The sequence below is a fragment of the Odocoileus virginianus genome, chromosome 28 (assembly GCF_023699985.2).
Source record: "Odocoileus virginianus isolate 20LAN1187 ecotype Illinois chromosome 28, Ovbor_1.2, whole genome shotgun sequence".
NCBI lineage: Eukaryota > Metazoa > Chordata > Mammalia > Artiodactyla > Cervidae > Odocoileus > Odocoileus virginianus.
In genome coordinates this window covers 19,036,063-19,045,000 of record NC_069701.1, presented here as the reverse complement: position 1 = coordinate 19,045,000, position 8,938 = coordinate 19,036,063, and the positions used below count along the sequence as shown (strand labels likewise).

The following is an 8,938-nucleotide window of genomic DNA, read 5'->3' as shown; positions in this document are numbered from 1 at the left end:
GCATAAGGGTAGAGATATAGTGAATAGGAAGTGGTAATAATGCCTAAGAATACTGATGTTCCCTCCATTTCATGGGGTTATGTTATGTAGGGAGCAGAAACATCAGTGGTTAAGAGCAAGTATTAGACCCAAATGCTCCTATGCACTATGTATCTAATACCAAACAATTTGTTAAAGTATTCTGAATCTCAGGTTCTATAAAATTGGAGCAATAAAGTCTAAACTAGGAGATTATGGTTCTGATAAAAAAGGCAATTCTGTGAAATGTTAAGCAGAGGACTAGATACTGGTAATTTATCAACAAATGGCAGCTATTTCCATTATTATCCTTTACTGGGAAAAAATGGAAATGCATATGGTCCTGGAGAAAGGTAAGTTTCAGTTAAAATAAGGAGTAGCAGAAAAGAGTATATATTGCTCCAATCATATCTGTTGGAAAGCAATTTGGAAACTGTCGTTGCAGCATCCTGTAGCAATCACCTATGGCTTAAAACACTGACTTCTAAGCAGGAGAAAACAAATGAAATTACCTCTCAACTGTGAAGTTTAAAACAGATTCCCAAGTGGAATTTCACAGCAATCACAATTGCATTTTCTCCCTGTAGACATTTCATCAATACCTTCTATTGCCATGCCTCCTAGTACACTTTCATCAATGAAGGTAACCTTTTAGCCAGTTATAGAATGATGCAGGAGAGCAGCAATCAATGAATCTCACAGGTTTTGTAAATGGCACAGTCAGTTTATAATTGCTAACCTGCTGCATTTTACCCAAGTATTTGTAAAGAAAATATTACTGTGAAGAAATGCTACACTAATATAATAATGCTGGCAAGAAAACAATGTGATAGAGCTGGAGAGAAGATGGATTTTAATTAGATGATAATCATTAAATGAACTCCAAGTTATGATATTGAGTATGTGTTTCAATTTCTTCTGGCTAACAAATTCAAAGCTTGATTTAAAATCCAAGTTTTTGTTGACTCGCTAAATTGTGTCTGACTATAGTATGCCAGGCTCCTCTATCCTCATCTATCTCCTGGAGTTTGCTCAAATTCATGTCCATTAGTTTGGTGATGCTATCTAACCATCTCATCCTCTGCTGCTCCCTTCTCCTCCTGCCTTCAATGCCTCCCAGCATCAGGGTCTTTTCCAGTGAGTCAGTTCTGGCCAAAGTATTGGAGCTTCAGCTTCAGCATCAGTCCTTCCAATGAATATTCAGGGTAGATTTCCCCTAGGACTGACTGGTTTCCTCTCCTTGCAGTCCAAAGGACTCTCAAGAGTCTTCTCAAGCACCACAGTTCAAAAATATCATTCTTCAGCACTCAGCTTTCTTTATGATCCAACTCTCACATCCATATATGACTACTGGAAAAGCAAAGCTTTGACTGTATGGACTTTTGTTGGCAAAGTGATGTCTCTGCTTTTTAATATGCTGTCTAGGTTTCTCACAATTTTCCTTCCAAAGAGCAAGCACTTTTTAATTAATTTCATGGCTGCAGTCACCGTCCACATGACTTGGAGTCCAAGAAAATAAAATCTGTCACTGTTTCCACTTTTTTTCCTTTTTTTTTTGCCATGATGTGATGGGACCAGATGCCATGATTTTAGCTTTTTGAATGTTGAGTTTTAACCAGCTTTTTCATTCCACTCTTTCACCTTCATCAAAAAGTTTTTTAGTTCCTCTTCACTTTTGCCATTAGACTGGTATCATCTGGACATCTGAGGTTGTTGATAAAATCCAAGTTGGCATGTGGCAAAAGACCACAGAAATCCTTATATTATTTCATGTATTATATGTAATTTTTCTAGTGGTCATGTATGGTTTTTCCAGTGGTCATGTATGGACATGAGAGTTGGACTACCAAGAAAGCTGAGTGCCAAAGAATTGATGCTTTTGAACTGTGGTGTTGGAGAAGACTCTTGAGAGTCCTTTGGACTGCAAGGAGATCCAACCAGTCCATCCTAAAGGAGATCAGTCCTGTGTTCATTGGTGTTCATTGGTAGGACTGATTTTGAAGCTGCAACTCCAATATTTTGGCCGCCTGATGCAAAGAGCTGACTCATTGGAAAAGACCCTGATGCTGGGAGGGATTGGGAGAAGGAGGAGAGGGGGATGACAGAGGATGAGGTGGTTGGATGGCATCACCAACTCAGTGGATATGGGTTTGGGTGGACTCCGGGAGTTGGTGATGGACAGGGGGCCTGATGTGCTGTGGTTCATGGGGTCGCAAAGAGTCAGACATGACTGAGCGACTGAACTGAACTGAAATGAAATTTTGTTTCAGAACTTTAATGTTGGTCGACTAAAACAAGAATTTGTTTTCATGTTTACAATTGGTTTGTAATACAAAATATGCTCCAAAAACCCTTGGATTTTCCTAAGTGATACAAATGATAAAGTCTTCTTGATATTCATAACAAATCCCTTTGACCCACACCTCAGCTGATGTTAATGAGGTGACTTTTGGAAGCACCTAAGAATGGGTGCTAGTTACCAAGGAAATCAACCAGCCAAGTGATTCCATAGTTGTAACTTTCAGACACACATCAACCTCCAAGGAGGGAAGAGGGGCTGGAGGTTGACTAGACCAACAATGACAATGGTCAATGATTAAATTAATCCTGTCTATGTAATGAAGCCTCCATAAAAACACAAAAGGAGAAGGTTCAGACTCCTGGGTTGGTGAATACATGGTGATGCAGCAAGAGTAGTGTGACCAGAGAGAATATGGATGCTCCTGTGCTCCTTCCTCCATACTTTGCCCCATGCATCTAGGGCCTCCACCTTGCTGCTCCTGAATTATGCCCATGTTAATAATGGTAATCTAGTAAGCAAATTGGTTTCCCGAGTTCTGGAGCCACTCTAGCAAATCAATCGAACCCAATGAGGGGGTTGTTAGGACCTCCAATCTATAACTGGTAGGTCAGAAGCACAGGTGACCAGCTGGACATGTAGTTGGCATCAGAAGTGGGGGTTGGGGGACACTTTTGTAGGACTGAGTCTTTGAGAACTGAGGCTGTCTCTAGGTAGATGGTGTCAGATGTAATTTAATCATAAGATATCCAGCTGGTGTCAGAGAATTGCCTGGTGGTATGGGTGAAAAAACCCAGATGCTTGAGTTGTTAGAATTTCAATATCCAAGTTTAAGATACTCCATTTTCTATTATATGAACAGTAAAATGACACATTGTACATACCATACCCCAAAAACATGAGTTTTATATTACCTCAGAGACAAATGATCACTTTTCAGAAGAAAATCAAATCTATACATTTTAATTGAAATGCTACTGCTGCTAAGTCGCTTCAGTCATGACTGACTCTGTGCGACCCCCTAGATGGCAGCCCACCAGGCTCCCCTGTCCATGGGATTTTCCAGGCAAGAGTACTGGAGTGGGGTGCCAATGTCTTCTCCAAGAATTGAGATGTAGTTGATCAATTTTACTATTATATGCTGATGGAAAAATTTCCCAAAGCAATCTGGTCTCTGAGAAGCACAGAAATTCAGAGACTTGAATTATGCAGCTATTAGAGAATTTAGGGCTTTTGTGTTGTCTAATAAACATAAAGGGAGAGAGTTGACTAATTTACCACTGTATAGATAAGAATACCAAAGTAAGCCAACCATTAAAAAATGTTCCTAATATAAAGTTTTAGTATACAAAAGCTACAGACTAATCCAACAAAATATAAGAAATGTGAAATTTTATTATCAGAAAATATGATTTTGTAAAATTATGTTTAATGCCTTAGACCATATTAACAGCAAAGGTAAATAGCTATCATTGCTGGTAAAATGTGATCATGATCAGTTAATTGAATATTGGAAGAAAGTGTCATGAAGAAAAAGAAAAATTTTAAGACATGTAACAATGCAAAATAGAGATTGCCTCTAGTCAGAGTTGGCAGTGTCCATTATGTGCTCTCCCTTTTTCTTCTTTATTACTGAATCTTTTTGCTTTGATCATACAGTATACTCCAATTTAGGGAATGGGTGTATTAATCTATTTATTTTGCTGCAGTTATATCAAGATTTCTCAAACTCAGCACTATTTGCACTTTGGGGCCAAACTTTCTTAAGGAAGGTGACCCTGTGCTATTATAGGCTGCTCAGCTTCATTCCTAGACTCTACCCAGTTATGCATGCCAAAATGTCTACAAGATATTGCCAAATGTCCCCCTGGTGTGGGGGCAAAATCACTCTTGATTGAAACCACTTAATTATATATTTGAATGTTCTTACAGATAGCCCTTGCTATGATAATACGCTAATTTCAAAGTGAATTTGTCAATTTGTACTAAGTAGCCTTTGAGATTTTCATGGGAATTGCATTGAGTTCATACATCAAATTGCAAGAATTTCTATCAGTGAGTCTTACAATCCATGAACATGATGTATTTCTGTTGAGTTAGATTTTGTTTAGTTTATCTAAGCAATGCTTTATGATTTTTTCTCACATTTTATTTTCTAAATTTACCCTTGACTATTTTGTTAGTTTTGATGTTATTTCAAATGCAATTTGTCTTAATTTTCAGGATGCATTATTCTAGTTACATAAAAACATAATGATCTTTATATATTGATTGTATGCTGTAATACCACTAGTCTCACATATTGGTATTCCCGTGGATTCTGTAGAAATTTTTGCTAATAAGATTGTGCCTTCCTTGAATAAAGAATGTTTTAACATTTCCTTTCTAATCTTTATGACTTACAAATTTACTTGATGGCCTTAGTTCACTGGTAAATCACCTAATTTCAAGACTAGGGTCACCGCCTGCAGTGATTTTGGAGCCAAGAAAATAAAATCTGTCACTGCTTCCACTTTTTCCCCTTCTATTTGCCATTAAGTCATGGGACCAGATTCCATGATCTTAGGTTTTTTTAAATGTTGAGTTTCAAGTCAGCTTTCTCACTCTCCTATTCATGTTCCTTGAGGCTTTTTGTTCCTCTTCACTTCTGCCATTAGAGTGGTGTCATCTGCATATCTGAGGTTATTGATATTTCTCCCAGCAACCTTGATTACAGCTTGTGATTCTTCCAGCATTGCATTTTGCATGATGTACTCTGCATAGAAGTTAAATAAGTAGGGTGACAGTATGTAGTCTTGTCATACTCCTTTCCTAATTTAGAACCAGTCAGTTGTTTCATGTCTGATTCAAACTGTTGCTTCTTGTCTGGCATACAGTCTTCTCAGGAGAGAGGTAAGGGAGAGGTAAGGTGATCTGTTATTCCCATATCTTTAAGAATTTTCCAGTATTTGTTGTGATCTACATAGTCAAAGGCTTTTTTTTTCTGAAACTCCCTTGCTTTCTTTACGATCCAACAAATGTTGGCTATTTTCCTAACTTACTCTATTTTTTTTTTTTTGGTCTTCTTTTTATTAGTTTCTGAAATGTTAGCTTACATTATTGCTTTTAGGTATTTCTTCTTTTCTAATATAGACATTTATAGCTGTGAATTTTCCAACTTCACTTTTTACTTGGTATGTGATCAGGAACAAATGCTTAATATTTTATTTGTCAGTTATTCCGTGTGTATGTGTTTTAAGGATGTTTTGAAATATTAAAGTTATTAAAATGGGAACTGAAATGGAAAGTGTCCTATATATGTTAACTTTTAATATGATTGTTCTTTGGATGGATCTGCCTGTTAACTAGAATACTAGAGTGGGTTGCTGGTCCCTTCTCCAGGGGATCTTCCCCACCTGGGAATCGAACTCAGGTCTCCCACATTGCAGGCAGATTCTTTACTGTCTAAGCCACCAGGGAAGCCCTTAATTCAGGAAACACAATAAAATAGACATTTGGTTGACATGATAGAAGAATTTCAAAACTAGTTGAATTTAATTTTGACCCGCCAAAAATCTTGAAAAACACAGTATTGTCACTCAAACTTCTGAACTCTTCATATTATGTTTGTAACCAAAACCTTTATCTCAAGGATTCACAAAATTATTACAAATGACAGCATGGAAAATAATCTTTCCAGTAACTCCAAGTTTAGCTCTACAACATACCCTTAAAATGGCAGGACACTGATATCTTGAGTAGTCTCAAATTTCCAAATAAAGTATGTTACAAAGAGCTATGTATTCATATACGCAATCACGGAAGAAACTTATGGCCTAAAGCAAAGTTAAACTAACTTTCTTGAAGCTTTTTAGATTCTACACCAGTTGGACAACCTCTCGTCTGGTCTGAAGACTAGTGGAATTTTCAAATGTCTAATCTAGTTTAAGGACTCAGCTTTAATTTTTTCCTTCTGGCCTGTGTTCACAGAAGCTTTTAAAGATTGTTTTCTTAACTGCAGCTGCATACCATTTCCCAACTATGGAAAAGTCTTCAGTTTTTTCCAGTTTTTTGTTTTAATAATATTAAATATTACATTTCAGCTGTGCAGGGGTTAGAGATTATGCAAGGATTTATCAGTCTATGCAAGGGTAAAATTAAAAAGCAAATTCATTTTGCTTAAGGGACCATTCTAAAGTAACAATTCCTGATATTACATGCCTCATATGATCCATTTCAAACCACCGAGGGTTACAACTTCATGTGTCACTGTTAAAACAAAAAATGTGAATAGCTAAAACATTTCAAAAGTGCAACAAACTTATGAAGTCTCAAACAAAACTTGAATTTTCTGTACATACTCTTGTAGAAGTTATTTCCTATATACCACATTGCTCTAGAAAACTGGTTTTCTATTCTCTTTCATTTGACCTAGATTGGCGACAAGACCTAGAGAAAGATAGGCGCAGCTTGTGATTTCTCTCCTGGGACAGTGATCGCCCTCTTCCCCTATCTTTAGAAAGGGACCTAGTCCAGCTGCAAGAGAAACTTCTCTGTCTTGGAGATTTGTGTCAAGGTGGAGTACTGCTTCTCCAATAAATCATCTCGAAGGGAACGACCCCAGGAGGGAGGTGGGCCATAATTCTGACTTATCTTTTCACCTTTTGGCAGTTCCATTCTTACTTGGCAGCCACATAGTGTTCTCCCATCTAACTTTCAGACAGCATCCACTGCATCTCGGGGATCTTAAAATTCCACAAAAGCAAAGCCTAGAGGGTTTCTTGCAACCCACACACTTTGGAAAAAGTCGCACAGTCATTTCCGACTCTCTGCGATCCCATGGACTGTAGCCTGCCTGGCTCCTCTGTCCATGGAATTCTTTAGACAAGAGTATTGCAATGGGTCGCCATTTCCTTCTCCAGGGCACACACTCCAGAGTGGTCCATAATAGCCAAAGGCTTGTTCCAATTCAGTCTTTTTATCATTGTTTCCAAGGTTACCTACATAAACTTTACAGTCCAATCACCAGGAATCATGATGTATTTCGAGGTCAGGGGTTAGAAATGCAGAGGTTCAAATCCACCATCCTAGGCTGATTCTTCCTGGGTGCCTTCCGCCTGGCATCCCCGGATGTTCTGGCACACTCAGCATCCACGAAATTGTCAGCTCATATTATTAAATAAAAGCCACAGGCTCTGGCCAGATGATTTTTTTTTTTTTAATTCAAACTATGTTCTTCAATTTAGTCACCCTCAGTAGCTAGGAGTTATTTCAATGATACATGAGACATTTCTGGAACTCCTCAGTAGGATTGGCCACTGGAACCAGGAAAAAAATTGCTTTGAATAAATTCAGTAAATGAACTTTTCATTCTTCACAGATAGATGATCAATTTTTAGAAACAGCTAATTGTTCTTGTTGCTAAACAAGGCAGGTTATGAAGTTCATCACTAAGATTTATGGTTTTAAATAAGATGAGATCAAAATAGTGGTTCATTTTTCTCTTTACAAGACTAACTTGTAGGGTGGAGTGTTAAAAAAATGTCTTGAAGATGGGTAGTCTTGGGAGGTAAACAGCTATTGGTTTCTCTATGTATTTTTTGGAAAACATTTTTTCCAGGATCTCTACCTATTTTTTTTAATCCAGTTTTGTTTTTCTTTATACTGAGTTGCATGAGTTCTTTTTATATTTTGAATTATTAACATTTTATTAGATATATAATTTATAAAATCTTTTCCCATTTAGTACTTGACCTTTTAACTGTGTTAGTTTTCTTTGCTGTGAATAAGCTTTTTAGTCTGATGTAGTACTGTTTGTTTATTTAAGCTTTTGCTTCCCTTGATTGAGAATACTTATCAAACAATAATTCTAAGACTAATGCCCAAGAGCATGTTGCTTATGGTATTGTCTAGAAGTTTTACGGTTAAGGTCTTAATATTTAAGACTTTAATCCATTTTGAGTTTATTTTTGCATATAGTGTGTGAAAGTAGTTCAGTTTGATTCTTTTGCATGTGGCTGTCCAGCATGTAGCTTCAATCACTTATTGAAGATGCTGTCTTTTCTCCATTGTATATTCCTGTCACTTTGTCATAGATTAATTAACCATAAACATGTGGGTTTATTTCTGGGCTCTCTATTCTACTTCATTGATCTCTGTGTCTGTTTTTTTGCAAGTATTATGAAAGTGAAAGTACCATGTACCATTTTGATTATTTTCGCTTTGGAGTGTACTTTGAAGTTAGGGACCACGATAACCCCAGCTCTGTTCTTTCTCAAGATTATTTTCACAATTCTGGGTCTTTGTGTTCCCTTACAGATTTCAGAATTTTTCCTAGTGCTGTTAAAATTGACATCAGCATTTTAATAAGCATTCCATTGAATTTATAGATTGCCTTGGGAAGTATGATTATTTAAGGAGGTTAATTTTCCAATCCATGAGCATGGTGTATCTTTCCATTTGCTTGTGTCATTTACAATATCGTTTGTCAATGTCTTAATAGTTTTCTGAGTACAAAATTTTTATCTCTTTGGTTTGATTTATTCCTAGGTATTTTATTCTTTTTGACACAGCTATAATTTGGATTTTTTTCTTAATTTCTTTTTCTGATAGTCCATTGTGAGTATACAGAAACATACTAGA

The 8,938-nt window shown here is 36.8% G+C and overlaps 1 pseudogene; it reads right to left on the bottom strand.

Moving 5' to 3' along the window:
- Window positions 1-6,708: 6,708 nt before the first annotated feature.
- LOC110132636 (serine/arginine-rich splicing factor 3 pseudogene) lies at window positions 6,709-7,357 on the bottom strand (annotated as a pseudogene).
- Window positions 7,358-8,938: the final 1,581 nt, after the last annotated feature.